The sequence below is a fragment of the Bos grunniens genome, chromosome 23 (genome assembly GCF_055505025.1).
Source record: "Bos grunniens cultivar Pamir isolate PY7600 chromosome 23, Bosgru_T2T1.0, whole genome shotgun sequence".
NCBI lineage: Eukaryota > Metazoa > Chordata > Mammalia > Artiodactyla > Bovidae > Bos > Bos grunniens.
The window spans coordinates 14,987,976-15,006,679 of NC_141187.1; the positions used below are offsets into that span (position 1 = coordinate 14,987,976).

Here is an 18,704-nt window from a genome sequence, read left to right on the forward strand (position 1 = left end):
AAGCCATTTTATAAAGTATGAATAAGGACTATTATAAATGGCTCAAACTCTATATGTAAGCAATGAAGTAAGATGAATTGACTGGTAATGAGTTGGAAAAGCTATACAAGGGCAGGGAGTGTGGAACATAATTTAATAAAAATAAACTTTTTTTTTTTTTTTTACGCACCCACTCCCAAAGAAGAAATGGAAAAGTTGTTAGGGTGTGGACCAGGGCTTCTAATTAGCTGTTCTGTTCTTCCTGATTTATCTCCTTTCTTGCCCTAGCACCTTCCTGGGATTTAGTGTCCCGTGAAGGGACTTGGTGGAAGGGCAGGGCTCCCCCGTCCCGAGCACCTGATCTCCCAACCCGCTCGGACCAGGAGAGAAACGAGGAGAAACCCACCGCCTCAGGTCACCACTCCTGCCTCCTTGACCCCTTCTCTGTTTCCAAAACAGAGGAAGCCCTGAGAAGGCTCTTTGCCAGAGTTGGAAAACAGCTACCCTCATTGTCTGCCTCGCCCTGCCGGCTGCATTCTCCTCCCTCCCTCCGCTGCTTTCTGTCTGAAAGTGTGAAAATTACAAATCCCAAGGAACTGCAATCAGAACTCTACCTAGGGAAAATGCAGAGTATCCTGGCCATAAATATCCCGCTCCAAGACGCCTGACGTCAGAGCGGGGCGGGCGGGCGGGCGCGAGGCCGGCCCAGGGGGAGCGGCGAGGTCTCGGTCGGGAGACTGCGAGCTCGGCTCGGCTAAGCGCGGAGCGGGCGCGGCGGGCGGGCGGGCGAGCGCGCAGCCGGGCGCGGGGCTGCGGGAGCCGAGGACGCGCCATGGGCGGCCCGGGGTGAGTACGGCCGCCCAGCTCTCCTCCCCGCTTCGCATCCGGGAGGCCAGGGGACCGCGGAGGCTTTCCGGGCCACTTCCCCACTTCTCTCCTCCTCTACTTTTCTTTCCGAGGCTGAAACGGGGTTTGGCGAGGCAACGGCTCCGCCGGCTGCCTGTTTTTTTGTGTCTCCGAAGTGCTTTGCAGGAGCCGCCGAGAATCCCTGAGCGGGGTTCCGGGGGGGCTGGGGGCGGTGGGCTGCGAGCGCGTCGGTGCCGGTGGGTGTGATGTGCGTGTCGGGTCTGTCTGGATGGGCACATCTGGACACAGGAAATGTCTTCGGAAAACTTAAAAAAAAAATATTTATGGCTTTGAAATCCGATTCCTTCTTGTCATAAGTGGACAGACAGAGCCGGTGACCCCCAAACGGACAACTTTTTGGTGGTGGCTTTTCCCGGTTCGCTTGTGTCTGCCTTTGGGTGATTTAACTCTTCACACGCCCCCAGCTCCCACTTGCAAGCCTGGCCCCTGGCCAGCAGGCTAGGCGGGGGGAGAGGGGAGCTTCTTGCTCTCAGAAGCAGCGGGACCTGGGAGAGGGAAGGAGCGTCCCAGGAAAGGCGTCCTGAGTTGGGATCCCAGCACCTGCGGCTGCCGCCCGTCCGTCTGCCTGCTGGGGCCCTGACAGCGCGGGGCAATGGGGCTTTGACTTAACCCGAACGAAGGAGCTGGGCTGGAGGCAGGTAACTGCAAGGGGGAGGAGAAGAAGGAGGTGGTGGGCAGGACTGAGACTCTGTGTCCAGCCGTGCCGGAGAGTGGAGTGGATGTGTTTGCCACATGTGCCCACTGTGGGGGCCGATGGGGGTTTTCTGGGAGCCCCTCGGTGCCCCCAAACAAGATGCAAGCTCGTAACATAAAGAGACATGTCTGAGTTGTGGGGTGGAGGAAGGGGGGTGGTGGGGGAGAGGGAGAGAGATTTTTATCAAAATTGAACACAGATTGTTGAGGTCTGGGCTTGATTTAACTCTTCTCTCTCTGCCTTGGCCACTTTTCCAAAGTCCTGTGGTGGTTTTGCAAAGTTCCTAGGAAGATGGGAAGGCGTGGGGGGGCGGGGGGGGGGACCTCTCCAGGAAAGAGTCCTTGGAGACTTTCCTTGAAACCTACAAGGGAAAGAGAGCAACTTTCTATCTTTAAATAGTTTCAGGTTTTGTGTCCCCCTCCTCCTTCCATGTTCGGTGTCAGTTTCTTGAGTTTCTCTGAAAAGTTGGCTGAAGAAGGGAATGGATTTTCCCTAGGTCGTAGAGGGGGAATTGTGCTCTTTGAGTGTGGGAGGAAGCAGGGCAGTATGGATCCACCAGACCGGGGTTGCCCAATGCACACATTGGATGTCCATAGCTGTTCAGCAAACCAGTGACCACAAAGAGAGCCCTTTCAGCGTCATCCTACCCGGATCTCTGGTTTTATATTTTGCAATAGAACCAACCTGCAATATTTGGGTGGGAGGAAGATTACTGGACCTCTCCCTGTGTCCTAGAAAAAAGGAGAGAATTAAAAAAAAAAAAAAAAGGGGACAGGGAGGAAATGTGGATATAAAAAACGGACCCACAGGAAGTTGAAGATTTGGAAGGGTTTTAGAAATTATACAAATTGACTTCTCGAGAAGAGCTGTAAGAGACTGAACAGACAGCAAGTCAGCTCTAAACTCTTTTAACTTCAGGAGTATGTCTTTAACTTGAGTGCAGTGAAGGAGGAGGAAATCACGCTAAGGGCCGTCTAAACAAAAGTGCTTGTAAAGGGGTAGTGGGGTACCCGCCGCGAAATGCATGTGTAGGAGCCTGTTTATGCATTGGCGACTGCGTGGGGATGGTCGTGGCCCCAGGCCTGGAAGCATAAATGGGCCATTTCTCGGTTGCTCTGGGAGCTGCATCGACCTTCATCTCTCCATTTAAAAAAAAACACAACTGTGCTATTATTGTCTGGTTCCCTGGTAGCTGCACAGTCCAGCTCCTAACTCCTAGCTGCGTTTCCAGGGTTTTTCCTCCAGATCCTCAGATGCTGAGGGAATACTCGTGCCCCCATCAGGACGAAAAGAGGAGAGAAACTTCTCCTGGACCTCAGAACTGAGAAGAGAGTGAGGAGTTCAGGAAGGGGGAGGATGTGAGGGGGGAACCAATAGAAAGGCCAGTGAAGGTGGAGGGTTTTAGTTTTGGTGATTGTGGGGGAGGTTGAAAGGCCACTGCCTTCTGTGGAAAAAAAAAGTCTCCTCCCCAGTCTTCTTCCCCAGCCCCCGTCACCAAAGTTTTGTTTTGTTTTTTTGTTTTTTTGCCACAAAACAGGTTAAACTGTTGCCATGATTGAAGAGCCTGGGATCCAGGGATAAAGAAGAGGGAAGGGTGAATGAAGTGTAGGTGGCCAGAAGGATGCAAAGATAATCAGGGAGGCAGAAGCTGGCCTCACAGTGGAGCTGATGGAAGTAACGACTAACACGTCCCCACTCATTCCTACCATGTACAAATAAAAGACTGACTATCCAGGGGTGGAGGGGACCTATCCCAGAGTCTTGTTCAGTCGCTCAGTCATGTCTGACTCTTTGTGACTCCATGGACTGCAGCATGCCAGGCTTCCCTGTCCTTCACTATCTCCCGGAGCTTGCTGAAAAAAAAAAGAAATTTTGGAGTCTAGGGTGGCCTCTTGTCCCAGCACAGGACCCCTCAGGGACAACTGAGGCTGAGATCTGGCCTTTCCGTTCTTTCATCATCCTCTCTGGAGGGTCTGTGAGATCCTGACCCTTTAGAGTTTGCTCAGGGGGACAGTTCACTGGATTCTCAGACCACTGATGCCTGGGCTGATGTGGAAGCCTTCTCATTGGCCCTTCTATCAGCTCAAGCTTCTGACCAGCTCATTGGTCATCTCTGAGATCAGAATACTTAGGGTGCATTCTCAGGCTCTCCAGAAGGTTGAAAGGTCAAAGGCACCTGGCAGAACGAACCACTTGGAAGGCGTCCTTTGCTTTGACAGCAGTTGACCTAAGTCTCCACAACTAGAGTCTCCGCGTTCAGGGATCTGGTGTCCGTCAGCTCTGGATTTCAGATGCAGCCTGACACAATGGAAAGAGGACCGACATCAGAGCTGTCTGCCTGGGAAAGAATTAGTAACCTGGGCATGCGTGCTCAGTCATGTCTCTCTTTGCAGTCCCATGAACTGTAGCCCGCCAAGTTCCTCTGTCCATGGGATTCTTCAGGCAACAACACTGGAGTGGATAGCCATTTCCTTCTCCAGGGGATCTTCCTGACCCAGGGATCGAACCTGCATTTCCTTCTTTGCAGGTGGATTCTTTACCACTGAGTCACCAGGGAAGCAGTAACCTGGGATACATTACTTAGTCTTTCTGAGCTTAAGTTCCCTCACCTGTGAAATGAGAATGATACTTACCGCTCAAGGTTGTTACAAACATGGTATTTATGCAAAGGGGCTAAAACAGAGCGAGGGATGTTGTAGACCTTTCATAAAGGGAATCTCATAATTTTATTTTCTAGTTTTTTTTAGCCATTAGCCACCCACGTGGTTTGGAAAGGACCTCTCTCCAAATCTGGCTGTGTTGTTTTCCGTTCTTGAAGACACCTGGTTGGAGATTCAAGGGCTCAGGTCACCCTTACTTCCTCCCTCTAGAAACAGTAGCCAGTGGGGATTATTCAGGAACGTGGCTGCTCCGTTATCCTGAGGGCTGGGAGGGGACACCAGGCATCCTGGATATCTGGCCTGGAAACCACTCTCGTGTTTGAATTCTTGGCAGGGAGGAGGGCAGCAGAGCCGGTTGTACGGATGGGGTGGGAAGGTGGGCGCGGGGCGGGAAGATCAAGGAGCAGAGGCATCCTGAAGGACAAGGCCCAGGTCATAGACGGTTACTGCTCCTCAGGGTGAGAGGGGAGAATCTGATGGGTGGTAAAAATGGAAGCTTTAGCCATTTGTAAACAGCTTGGCAGGTATGGGCTGGGGAGGCTTCCCCCTTCCCAAAGGACACGCCGTCTAGCCCTGTGGGGTGGCTGATCCAGAGGACTAAAGGACCATCTGATGTGGGGAACGCAGCTGCAGGTTCTCTTGGCCCATCTCAGTGCTTCTCAGTTATCCTTCAAGTTGACATTTAAGACTTTGAAGATCACATTTGTTTCTGTTTTGTTCAAGCTCTCTCTTTAACCGTGGCCTGGGATGACTTTTCAGCTTTTAAGAGACTCAGCCAGTGGCCAACTTCTCTTGAGATGGCCCAGATTGGGGGTCGGTGAATTCCTCACTCCTGGCAGTATCTATTTCTCCAAACTCTTTCCTCACATTTTTTTGGTTTGTTTGTTTTTTTGTTTCATTATGAGGTTATAAAACTGCACCATCCAAATGCTGTGCAGGGAGGAAATGCCTTTTTCTCCGGACCTGTGGGTCATCCTGCTAGTGCTGAGTGAGGCTGTCAGACTATGGGCATTAGCAGGTGTTGTGGGGTTCTTTCTGGGTCCCCCCCAATCCCCCACCTGCTCCAGAAAAAGAAAAGGAAAGAAAAAAGAAAACTGAGAAAAATAAGCCTGAGGCAGTTGGGTAGCTCTTTGAATCCTGGCTACAGAGGAGCTGAATTATTTGTAGGATGCCCCATGGGTCTGTGCAAAGAGCTTCAGAATCAACAAGACCCAGGTGTGAGTCCAGTCCTGGAACCATCAGGTCACAAGCTGTTCAGCCTCTCTGAGTCTTTTTCACCTGTCAAATGAGAACAATAAGTGTTCTAAAGGGTTGTTCTGAAGGTGAAATGAAATAGTATATGGGAAGGACCTAGCACACCGATCAGTGTTCAGCAAAATGGTAATGCCCTTCACTTTCTAGTTCTTAAGCTCTTGAAAGTACCTGAATTTGGACATTTGTCCATGTGTCAAAGTAAATAAGCCACTTATCCAAGGCTTCACAACAGTGCTCAAAGATCAGCTGTTTCTGCCTGGAGATGGAGACCTTCACTACAAAAGCAGGGCACAGGTCCGCGCTCCCCATGCCAGACAACTGGCAGCGCCATGCGAGGCTCTACTAGCATAAAGGAAAAGGCCACCCACTCGCTCACCCAGGAGCCTGGGCTATTAGTGAGCTACCACTAGAGCTTGGTTGAGAGGTCCCAAACTCTGTCTTGGTTCAAAGAATTGAGGTCAAAACTGGAGAGGGAAATCGCTGATGTAGGACCCAGCATTAAAGCTGAATGATAATGGCACAATGACAGTCATACCTCACGTTTAAAAAGCATGTAGCCTCATTTTATCCTCATGACAATCCTATGAGACGGGTATGATCCACATTTTACAACTCAAAGCGGGGGGCTTAAAAGACTTCCCCTATTTCAGATCGTAAATAAGTGGAAAAAACAGGAGGCCAACAGCTACCCAAGCAGTAGATCTCAACCCATCACCTGGGAAGCTTGTAAAATTATCAGTACCTGGGCCCACCCCGGGCTGATTGAATGAGAATCTCTGGGGTGTGGGGCCCGGGTACTGGTTATTCTGCAAAGTCCCCAGGCGATGTGAAGTATGAGTTGAGAGCTATAGGTCTAAGGGAAGCGAGAAGTGGACCAAGGTGAGGAATCAGTCTTATCAGGCACAGGTGAAACAAACAAACAGATCTTTACTAGGATTTAAGCTCCCTGGCAGTGGCAACTGGTGTGGTTCTCCCTCTACCTGGAACCTAGAACATGCCAGATACAAGGTAGACATTCGATCCTTGTTGGCTGAAGGAATGAACAAACTGCTATAGATTCAGTTCAGTTGCTCAGTCGTGTCCGACTCTTTGTGACCCCATGAATTGCAGCACGCCAGACCTCCCTATCCATCACCAACTCCCGGAGTTCACTCAGACTCACATCCATCGAGTCAGTGATGCCATCCAGCCATCTCATCCTCTGTCGTCCCCTTCTCCTCCTGCCCCCAATCCCTCCCAGCATCAGAGTCTTTTCCAATGAGTCAACTCTTCGCATGAGGTGGCCAAAGTACTGGAGTTTCAGCTTCAGCATCATCCCTTCCAAGGAAATTCCAGGGCTGATCTCCTTCAGAATGGACTGGTTGGATCTCCTTGCAGTCCAAGGGACTCTCAAGAGTTCAAAAGCATCAATTCTTCGGTGCTCAGCTTTCTTCACAGTCCAACTCTCATATCCATACATGACCACAGGAAAACCATAGCCTTGACTAGACGGACCTTTGTTGGCAAAGCAATGTCTCTGCTTTTGAATATGCTATCTAGGTTGGTCATTACTTTCCTTCCAAGGAGTAAGCGTCTTTTAATTTCATGGCTGCAGTCACCATCTGCAGTGATTTTGGAGCCCAGAAATATAAAGTCTGACGCTGTTTCCACTGTTTCCCCATCTATTTCCCAAGAAGTGCTGGGACCAGATGCCGTGATCTTCATCTTCTGAATGTTGAGTTTTAAGCCAACTTTTTCACTCTCCACTTTCACTTTCATCAAGAGGCTTTTTAGTTCCTCTTCACTTTCTGCCATAAGGGTGGTGTCACCTGCATATCTGAGTAGGAGCTGACAATTTCAGCAGCCAAGTCCAACCTGTCACCTTGTTGTGTAAGTAAAACAAGCCTTGTGTGTTACTGGAACATAGCCATGCTGTTTGAGTACGTGTTAGCCGTGGCTCCTTTCATGAGAAAAGGGTGGAGTTGGAGTGTTGTCATCGAGGCTATATGGGTCACAGAGCTGAAAATATTTACTGTCTCGCCCTCTAACAGACAAAGTTTGGTGGTTCCTGCCCTGGTTCTCAGCGTGAACAGACCAAGTACAGTTTAGGGAAGGTTGTTGCAGCTTGGTGGTCAAGAATATGGCTTCTAGAATCAGATCTATGTTTGAATCCTGGCTCCACCACTTAACCTGTTGTAAGACCTTGCGTATTATTTCACCTGAGCCTCAGTTTCCTCATCTGAAAAATGGGGATGATAATAAATGCTACCATTCTCGAAGGATGGTTGCCAAGATTGCCAGCCCCTGGCCTAGAGTAAGCACTCAATCAATGTTAACTATCCCTATGGTGGTGGTGGTTTAATTCCTGGCAACTAGCCAGTTGGAGGGAAAACTAAAGTCAAAATCTAAATCCGGTATCACTAACAGAATAAGGGGTGTGGTGGGAAAAAACAATCAGTTGGTAAGCTGGTGTGAGGAAGAAGGACTGATGTGAGGTTTTTGAGGTAAAGGGGATCTTTTTAAGATAACACAAGACAGGCTCCTGGTGTGCGAGCGAGGTGCTATTTGGCTGACGGCTATGTCGCTACATCAGCCGTCAGTTCCGTCATCCCTCAAGGGTTAGGGCTGTGCTGTATTCAGTGGATCCCTCCTGTCTTACTCTTTGTGACCATTTGGATCGTAGACTTGCCAGACTTCTCTGTCCATGGAATTTTCTAGGCAGGAATATTGGAGCAGGTTGCCATTTCCTACTCCAGGGGATCTTCCCAACCCAGGGGTTGAACCTTCGTCTTCTGCATTAGCAGGCAGATTCTTTACCACCTGAGAAGCCCCTTCCCTGCCCTAAAAGGGTTAACTTGGGCTTTACGGAGCTCAGTCGCAAGCATGTCCCACCTCTATTCCCTTGCTTGTAGTTTGTTCTGCCTGGATGGCCCATCTTCCTGGGGCTACTTGTCCTACCAGGCTTGTGCTGGTGGCCCCTTCTCTCCCAAACTCCCTTTTCCAGGCTTCCCTCTCCGCCAAGTCACTCCCTTTCACTCTGCAAACTTAGCAGGCAGCTCTGACATAATATCTAACATGTCGCATCGGAGTCCAGGAAGGACTGAGTCTCTCTGTCTTGCCTTCTACGTATTTGGAGCTCATAAAAGTCGAATGACATTGTAGAAGCCACACCTGGTAGCCAGTGTCAATTAAACCCTTGGTTCAACTCTGACAGCTGAGTTAACTCCTGAGGAATGTCTATGGTCCGTGCCCGGGTGCTGATGAGATGGCAAGAGCAAATCCCCAGAGCCAACCAGATGGAGAAGGGCCGTCCAGTTTATAGATGACGTGGAAGCTCTGTGTCCTTATCCTCCGTGCTGTGGTGGCTCCTGCCCTCTGGAGCACCTCTCCTAAGGGGTAGCCAGGGACAGGGACAGAGGGAAGAAACTTGAAACCAACCCTCTGACTTCTTGTCAGCAGACGCGGCGAGAAGTTGGGTTTTGGCTTCTCTGGGCTTTTCATGTGTACGTGCCAAGATAATTGGGAATCGGCTTGGGATGGTCAGCTTTCATTATCACCGTAACAAAGAGAGGCATGGTCACACATAATAGCTAACAGCAGATAATTCACAGTATTGCCATCTGAACGCAGAATGTGTTGCATAATTTTTATAGATTTTACTGACAGATGTATACTCATGGCAAATATATGTCATATAGGGAATAACATTAAAATTGTTATTTTCTAATGATGGAGAAGGCATGGAAGAATGTCAGCCTTAAATTTTCCTCTTTGAACAACCCCAAATGGGCAATTAGGAGCTGATTTCTAAGAGGGCAAGGAAGACAGGGAATGAAATCGTATTGTTAATAGTAGGTCTCACTATGCATGTAGCACCATGTTGATAATTTTTTAAAAATTTATTTCTTATTTGATTTTTCAAAATTATGATGGTAATTCTCCCTTGCTTAAACATGTGGATCAATATCATACAGAGATACAAAAAGACAAGTGGAAAGCGAATCGCATCTCCACTCCTCCTCCACACCCTGGGAATTGATGTTTACAGCCTAGAATTAATCCTTCCTTATCTTTTCCTTGGTCCATACAACTACTAGAGGTGTGTATACTATTATGGTGGGGTCTTGGCCCAGACGGTAAAGCATCTGCCTACAATACGGGAGACCCAGGTTCAATCTCTGGGTTGTGAAGATCCCCTGGAGATGGAAATGGCACCCCACTCCAGTACTCTTGCCTGGAAAATCCCATGGACTGAGGAGCCTGGTAGGCTACAGTCCATGGGGTCGCAAGGAGTCGGACACGACCGAGCAACTTCACTTTCACTTTCTTGTTGTTTAACTGTTTTTCACTGAAATGGAATCTCTGTGTATTACTCTGCTGCATATGTTTCTTCTCTTTTGACCATTTATCAGGGTCATCCCTATGGTGAATGGAACCGTTTATTTTTTCTGATTTCTTTATATGCCTAGACACACACAGGGGCTTCCCAGGTGGCTCAGTGGAAAAGAATCCCCCTGAAATGCAGGGCATACAGATTCAATCTCTGCTGCAGTATTCTTGCCTGGGAAATCCCATGAACAGAGGAGCCTGGAGGGGTTGCAAAAGAGGCAGACATGACTGAGCGACTGAGTATACAGACGCACACAGCTCTATATATCTGAGATCATACCATTCTTGCAGCAAAGTCCATTATTTTTTTTTTCCAGTCAGTCAGCTATTACATGTGATTTCATCCTGGGTGACCACCAGCTTGGGTACCTGAGTCTGACATACCAAGCATCCATCACCCAGGAAAGATGAGTGGTTGTTGTGCCCTAGCCTGTGACCATCTGGGTACGCTTCCGTGCTGTGTGTGGTCTTTGTCCCCTAGGAAAGCTCTTGAGCATCAGTCCCTGTGGCTGCCCCTCCTTCTCATCAGATTTAGTCTTCCCTCCTTGGGTCTCTTCAATCACTGAATATGTAGGAAGAGCCACAGGAAACGTCAAAGACGGATACATTGGATCGGAGAACAAGGATGACAGAGCAAGTCAGGCAGTGTAGGATGGCACATCCTACAATTAGGATAATGGTCAGCTGTGTGGGCCCTGCGTTCAGATCACCAGCCCCCAGCAGGACCGCTTCCCAGCAGCAGACAGTGCTGGCAGTCGTCAGCCCTCTTGAGAATTGCCTCCGCTGCAGTCTCTCCTACTGGGTCCCCTGTATCCAGTGACCAGTGGGTTCCCTCTGCCCCAATGTGGGGGAAATTCTAAAGGGCATCCTGGCTTCAGAGCTCCTCATGGGGTTGGCTGATGCTTCACTGATGCTGCGTGACAGCTGTACTTCCCCTCCCACCTGAACCTCCCTCCCATGATTGGTGAATTCTAAGAACCCTTCAATAAACCCCTGCCTGCCCCCAGAAGTTTTACTTATTTTACATAAAATCGTTTTGGAGCAGCCCATTATTATCCAGATAATTGTTCGTGGCTATGTCACTATATCGGAGAAGGCAATGGCACCCCACTCCAGTACTCTTGCTTGGAAAATCCCATGGATGGAGGAGCCTGGTAGGCTGCAGTCCATGGGGTCAGTAAGAGTCAGACACGACTGAGCGACTTCACTTTCACTTTTCCCTTTCACTTTTCCCTTTCATGCATTGGAGAAGGAAATGGCAACCCACTCCAGTGTTCTTGCCTGGAGAATTCCAGGGATGGGGGAGCCTGGTGGGCTGCCGTCTATGGGGTTGCACAGAGTTGGACACAACTTGCCTTAGCAGCAGCAGCACCATGTCACTATATGAAAAAGTACGTTTTTTTCTTTTTTCCCTTGTGCTCTATATTGTATGTTTTCTAGGTGGGATCCAACTGATTTCTCTTCACATAGAGTTGTGTTATAACTGGGAAGGCTGAGCACATGTTTTGATTTTATTGCCAGATTTGCATTGGCACCTGCTCCCTCCCTCAGGTCCTCAAGTCTAGGCTGAGAGGTGTGGGTATATCAGGTCAGAAGCATGACCGGATAGCTTTGTTGCCATCTTGCCTGGAGACAGGATCTGGACAAGTTGACCTTTGGGAATTCTTCTTTATCTTACCAGTGTGTCTTCTATATAAAGGGGGAGGTCTCAGGGGGCTCTGTTGGCTCATTGGGAGCCAGCTTCCTGCCTGTATAGGTTTTCATGCTTGCCTGGATCTCTGCCAGACCTGATTTGTTCTTATGGGGGTGTTTGTTTCTAACTGCTTGGTCCCAAGCCAGGGAGGTCTTTGGGGCTGTGCATTGAACATTCCACCTTCTGGGTTATGTACACTGATTGCCTACCCAAGTGCCAAAGCAAAGCTTGCCTGCATCATGGATTCCCGATGTGCCAGACTCACAGTTCATGTCTGACCGCATTCCTGGGGGTCAGTGTCAACACTCCCTCCATCACTTCCTCTCAGACACCACGGCCCCCAGCCTCAGGTTCCCCTGATAAGGTAATGAGGGAAGGGAGTGATTCCAGGTCAGTGAGGAGATCCATCAGCATCTCCACAGTGCCAGAGACAGCTTTGAAATTCGTTTGAAGCAAATTCAGAAGTTTCTGTGGACTTTGGGCAATAGAAAGACCAAGCCATTTTAACTTTTCTTTTTTTAAAAAAAAGTCTCCATCAATATATTCATCAGTCTGTTCCCGATCATGTGACACTGAGCTGGCAGCTGCCCAGAGAAAGAGAGTTAGGAATTGTCTCTGTCTTGCCGAGACACTCGGTTGATAACATTACCACTTCCCTGAACAGAGGTGATGTTATTGATGACTGTGGATCCTACATGGAAGCTGGGACTGACAGCTGATAAACAGACCAGACTTCTGAATATAAAGCTGTGAGTCAGAACACAGGCACCGGCTTCAGGTTCTGGGTCTACTTCATGCTAGCTGTGTGGCCTTGCATCACTTACTTCATCTCTCTGTGCCTAAACATCCTTATCTGTAAAATGGGCTGTTATGAAGGTAAAGTTAGTACATGATTTGGTAAAAAGAAAAAAGAAAAACCAGTACTTGAAACCATGGCTGTCACATAGCACTGGGAAGTTAGTGATGGAGTTGATGGTGGTGGAGGTGATGATGGAGAACACGGATCCAGTCTCATTGGCCCCGTTGGGCCTTCATCCTCCACAGTGCTTGGCACAGAGCGGGGGCCCCCCAGGCATGTATCGAGTGAAATATGCCCCTGCCTTTTGGCACAGAGTGGGGGCCCACCAAGCATGTATCAAGTGAAATATGGCCCTGCCTTTTGCCAAGTGTCTGCAGCCTGATTAGTCTGCTCAACTCTCTAATAAAAAAATATTTTCCATTTGATATTTTTATTTCAACTTTGTTAAAGTTGACATGATTCAGAAAAATGCAGTTTGTAAGTGTGTATCTCAGTGGGTTTTCATGCCTGTGTAACCAGCATCCAGATCAAGAAACACAACATTCCCAAACTCCTACCTCTTCTGCCCCAATAAGTCCCTCATGTCCCTTTGTTTACTCCCCTTTCATAATCCTAACTTCTAATGTCAAAAGTTAGCTTTGCCTGTTCTTGGACTTCATGTAAATGGAATCATACATTGTGTGCTTGTTTGTAGGGTCTATGTTTGCTCAGCCGACTTCCCTTTCACTTTTCACTTTCATGCATTGGAGAAGGAAATGGCAACCCACTCCAGTGTTCTTGCCTGGAGAATCCCAGGGATGGTGGAGCCTGGTGGGCTGCCGTCTATGGGGTCGCACAGAGCTGGCACGACTGAAGCGACTTAGCAGCAGCAGCATGTTTGCTCAGCACGATGTGCTGATGACTCATTCTTGTTGTTGTGTAGTATTCCACTATGGGGCTATCCACATTTGATCCGCTCTTTGGTTGGTGAGCATTTGGGCAGTTTCCAGGTTTGAGGCTGCTGTGAATAGCCTTGCTGTGAACACTCATGCACTTGTTCTTGGATGAAGATAGGAATGTTTCTCTGTTGCTGTGTGCCCGGGACTGGAACAGCTGGGTAGTAGGGAATACATATATTCAACGTTAGGAAATACTGCCCAACAGCTTTATAGAGTTGTTCTACCATGTTTTCCCTTTTCTGTGAAGACGAAGCAGCTGTTCCAACTTGGTAGTGTGGGGGCACGAGGCCTGATCGTACCCTGGGGCTCCTGAAATGTGCATCTTCTCCAAGCTCTTGGTTGTAGAAAGCCTTGGGGAGGGAGGCATGTCCTTTTTAACCAGGCACTGCACAAGGTGTCTCGCTTATGTTCCTTCACCAAATCCTCTCAACCATTCCACAAGCTCAGATGCTGTTATCCACCCCTCTCACAGATGAGGCAACTGAGGCTCAGAGCAGTTGAACGAGAACCCTAAGGTCCTTCAGGACGAAACTTGTCAGGACGGAAAACAAGTGTGCTCACACTAAGATGTGTGCCTTTTAGGATCCGATGGTGCATTGTTTTGCCTTTGGTGCTAACAGCAGAGAGAAACACAGACCACTCTAGAAACCCGCGCCAGCTGTGAGTGGTGGCCATGAGAAGATGGTCTGTGAGAGGGAGCAGAAATAAGCAACTCGGTGACCTTGGGAGGTCAAATTGTTTTCCTGCCCAGGGATGGTTGGAGAAAGTCATAACTTTCCTGGAAGGCAAGGGCGACCATGTAATTTACTGTCTAAACCAGGACGCTTTCAGGAGTGAAAGCGTGCTATCTGCATAGGACGCTGGGGAGGCACGCGTAAACTGTGCCTTCCAGTCTTGCTCCCCCCCAGAAGTCTAAGTGGGTATGGCTCTCCTGGTAAGTGGGGCTGCACAGGTTCTTTTTAACTCTTTCAGCACACTGTCTGTCTGGACTCTGCCCTGATGTAATGTCTTCTAGCCTCCTCTGTTTATACTAAAAACGAGTCTGGTTTTCTTCTTCCCTTCTATACAACATTCCCTGCCCAAATGGGGCTCTGACAAGGTAAGCTTCCTTTAAAACAGATCCTCTCACACTGAGATGCATGTGCCAACAGATTAGAAGCTTCTAGAAGCCTTGGACTCTGCCTTAGTTACTGTGATATCTACAGCACTTAGCTGAGTGACAGACATAGAGTGAGCACTCCAGGAATGCTTGACTGTATATGATGTTTATCCATGTGCTTATTCATTCATTCATAGCTCATAAAAAAAGAGCTTAGTTTGGATCCTAGCCTCTTTTTTAAAATTTATTTTTAGTTGGAGGATAATGGCTTTACAATGTTGTGTTGGATTCTGCTGTACAACCACGTGAATCAGCCATCAGTATACATATATCCTCTCCCTCTTGAACCTCTCTCCCAATCGCCACCCCATCACAGAGCGCTCGGTTGAGCTCCCTGTGTTATACAGCAGTTTCCCACAAGCTGTCTATTGGAAAAGACCCTGATCTGGGAGAGATTGAGGGCAGGAGGAGAAGGGGACGACAGAGGATGAGATGGTTGCACGGCATCACCGACTCGATGGACATGAGTTTGAGCAAACTCTGGGAGATGGTAAAGGACAGGGAAGCCTGGTGTGCAGCAGTCCATGAGGTTGCAAAGAGTCGGACACAACTGAGCAGCTGAACAACAGCAATGTATATGTTGATGCTACTCTTTCAATTCATCCAACCTTCTTCCCTTTCTGTGTCCACAAGTCCATTTTCTACTTCTGCATCTCTATTTATGTCCTGTATTTACAAGTTCAATACCATTTTTCTAGATTCCATATATAGGTGTTAATGTACCGTATTTGTTTTTCTAACTGATTTCATTCTGTATAACAGGCTTTAGGTTCATCCACCTCAGTTCAACTGACTCAGATTTGTTCCTTTTTATCCTAACCTCTTCTTTTTATCTGACTCCTATTCCTCTGGTCCAGAAAGAAGTCAGTTGCGTGTGTGTGTGTGTGTGTGTGTGTGTGTGTGTGTGTGTGTGTGTGTGTGGTAGGGGCAGTGCATGCACACAAAGAATGAAGAATCAAAGGGATCAACTTAATGAATAGCAAACACATCATGGAATTTGATGTCAGGATCTAGGTTTGAGTTTGAACCATCCACTAATTAGCTGCACTGGCTTAGATAAGCGATACAGCAGTTTAACATTGCTGAGCCTCTGTTTTGGCCATGTGTGGAGTGGAAACACAGTTATACCAGGGGTAAAGGAGTGAAATGTGTCTGTGGAGCAGGGTGCTATGAAGTGTTACGTAATTTCTTGTTAGTTGCTGTAGTGGTTCAGCCGCTCTCTGAGAAGCACCAGTGGGAGGCACAGTGTGCTGAGGCAGGTCCTCCGTCAGCTGAATGAATCCCCCATCAGCTAAATCTATTTCTACCCCCCAGGGCCTCTGGTCTCTTAAAGCGAGGCATCAGCATGTACGTGGCAACCCCATGTGACTGGGAACTCTTATTAATAAACCAGGAAGCACTCGGCAAATTCTTCAAGGTCTTAGGGATTTGATGTGAGTGTCGAAAGATAAGGATGCAAAGGATGATTAATTTCTCACTAAGCCCACAGCTGCATTTTCTTTAGAACAACAAAAAGAAGCATTTAGAGGCTTAATGTGTATCCCACAGTATCTTTGGTATGGTGTGGTAGTTTCTCATGTAGATTCTGGGGTCAAAACTGCTGCTGCTAAGTCACTTCAGTCGTGTCCGACTCTCTGTGACCCCATAGACGGCAGCCCACCAGGCTCCCCCGGCCCTGGAATTCTCCAGGCAAGAACACTGGAGTGGGTTGCCATTTCCTTCTCCAATGCATGAAAGTGAAAAGTGAAAGTGAAGTCGCTCAGTCGTGTCCAACTCTTAGCGACCCCATGGACTGCAGTATTCCAGGCTCCTCCGTCCATAGGATTTTCCAGGCAAGAGTACTGGAGTGGGGTGCCATTGCCTTCTCCGGGGGTCAAAACTGCTGGGATCCAAATTTAGGATTCCACTGTTTATTAGAATTGCAGCCTTGGGCAAGTATTTATCTCCCCTGAGACTCAGTTTCCTCATCTGTGAAACGGTGATAGTATTTTAATAGTAACTACCACTAAATGGGGCTTCCCTTGTGGTTCAGCTGGTAAAGAATCCACCTGCAATACAGGAGACCTGGGTTCAATCCCTGGGTTGGGAAGGTCCCCTGAAGAAAGGAAAGGCTACCCACTCTGGTATCCTGGCCTGGAGAATTGTATAGTCCATGAGGTTTCAAAGAGTCAGACACAACTGAGCGACTTTCACTTTACCACTGAATGAGGACAAAAATAAGACTTGAAAAGTACTTAGAGCAGTGCCTAGAACACAGTACATACACTGTCAGTTCAGTTCAGTCGCTCAGTCGTGTCCGACTCTTTGCGACCCCATGAATTGCAGCATGCCAGGCCTCCCTGTCCACCACCAACTCCCGGAGTTTACCCATACTTATGTCCATCGAGTCAGTGATGCCATCCAGCCATCTCATCCTCTATCATTTCTTTCTCTTCCTGCCCCCAATCCCTCCCAGCATCAGGGTCTTTTCCAATGAGTCAGCTCTTCACATGAGGTGGCCAAAGTATTGCAGTTTCAGCATCAGTCCTTTCAATGAACACCCAGGACTGATCTTTAGGATGGACTGGTTGGATCTCCTTGCAGTCCAAGGGACTCTCAAGAATCTTCTCCAACACCACAGTTCAAAAGCATCAATTCTTTGCTGCTGAGCCTTCTTCACAGTCTAAGTCTCACATCCATACATGACCACAGGAAAAACCATAGCCTTGACTAGACGGACCTTTGTTGGCAAAGTAATGTCTCTGCTTTTTAATATGCTATCTAGGTTGGTCATAACTTTCCTTCCAAGGAGTAAGCATCTTTTAATTTCATGGCTTCAGTCACCATCTGCAGTGATTTTGGAGCCCCAAAAAATAAAGTCTGATGCTGTTTCCACTGTTTCCCCGTCTATTTCCCATGAAGTGATGGGACCAGGTGCCATGATCTTAGTTTTCTGAATGTTGAACTTTAAGCCAACTTTTTCACCCTACTCTTTCACTTTCATCAAGAGGCTTTTTAGTTCCTCTTCACTTTCTGCCGTAAGGGTGGTGTCATCTGCATATCTGAGGTTATTGATATTTCTCCCGGCAATCTTGATTCCAGCTTGTGCTTCTTCCAGCCCAGCGTTTCTCATGATGCACTCTGCATAGAAGTTAAATAAGCAGGGTGACAATATACAGCCTTGTCATACTCCTTTTCCTATTTGGAACCATTCTTTTGTTCCATGTCCAGTTCTAACTGTTGCTTCCTGACCTGCATATAGGTTTCTCAAGAGTACACTGTAAACCTGTGTTATTATTATTGGCCGAATAATGTGTTGTCCATTGGAATACGATGTGCTGATGCAGTACATAGTTAGAGAAGGGAAGTTTGTTTTGTGATGGGGATGTCTGGGAAGCCTTTGTGGAAAAGAAGCATCCTCAAGGTTGATTCTTTTACACTCAGAGCAGAAAGTTCATGCCCATGATTTCTCTCTTCTTTAAGCTTGGAAAAAAAGATTTAGTGTAGAAAAAAAATCTTTCCTTAAGAGACATCAGTTTAGACTTCCGTGGTGGCCACTGGTTAAGTACCTGCCCGCCAATGCAGGGGACATGGGTCTGATCCCTGGTCCGGGGTGATTCTGCATGCTGTGGGGCAACTAAGCCTGTGTGTCCAACTGCTCAAGCCCACACGCCTAGAGCCTGTGCTCCACAGCAAGAGAAGCCACCGCAATGAGAAGCCAGTGCGCTGCGACTAGAGAGTAGCCGCTGCTTGTTACTTCCACATTAGTTCCTCCATCCTTGTGTCAGGGACGGGGCAATATTCAGATGAGTCCTGCAGGTACTAACAGTGTTGTCAAGAAAGGATCTAGAAGTGAAGAATACTATCCTGTGTCACCAGTGCCGTGAGTGGGAGATGCTGAAAGCTGAGAAATTTAGATTCCCGTTAAGAGTGTTTGGGGAGAAGGCAATGGCCACCCACTCCAGTACTCTTGCCTGGCAAATCCCATGGATGGAGCAGCCTGGTGGGCTGCAGTCCATGGGGTCGCTAAGAGTCAGACACGACTGAGCAACTTCACTTTCACTTTTCACTTTCGTGCATTGGAGAAGGAAATGGCAACCCACTCCAGTGTTCTTGCCTGGAGAATCCCAGAGACGGGGGAGCCTGGTGGGCTGCCGTCTATGGGGTCGCACAGAGTCGGACACAACTGAAGTGACTTAGCAGTAAGAGTGTTTGGGAACATGAGGAAGTTCGGGAATCTCCTTCCAAGTTTCC

At 48.2% G+C, this 18,704-nt stretch overlaps 1 protein-coding gene across 3 annotated transcripts in view; it reads left to right on the forward strand.

The window, feature by feature from the left end:
* Positions 1-681: 681 nt before the first annotated feature.
* The window catches only part of DAAM2 (dishevelled associated activator of morphogenesis 2), a 136,369-nt gene continuing 118,346 nt past the window's right edge, over positions 682-18,704 (forward strand). The window contains exon 1 of one of the 3 annotated variants that reach the window (XM_086370638.1): positions 682-825. The gene's annotated coding sequence lies outside the window, so the exon portion shown is untranslated. Of the gene's footprint in view, positions 826-1,330; positions 1,545-18,704 lie in introns of those variants that run through there. The other 2 variants (XM_086370634.1, XM_086370635.1) reach the window with 2 other exon arrangements.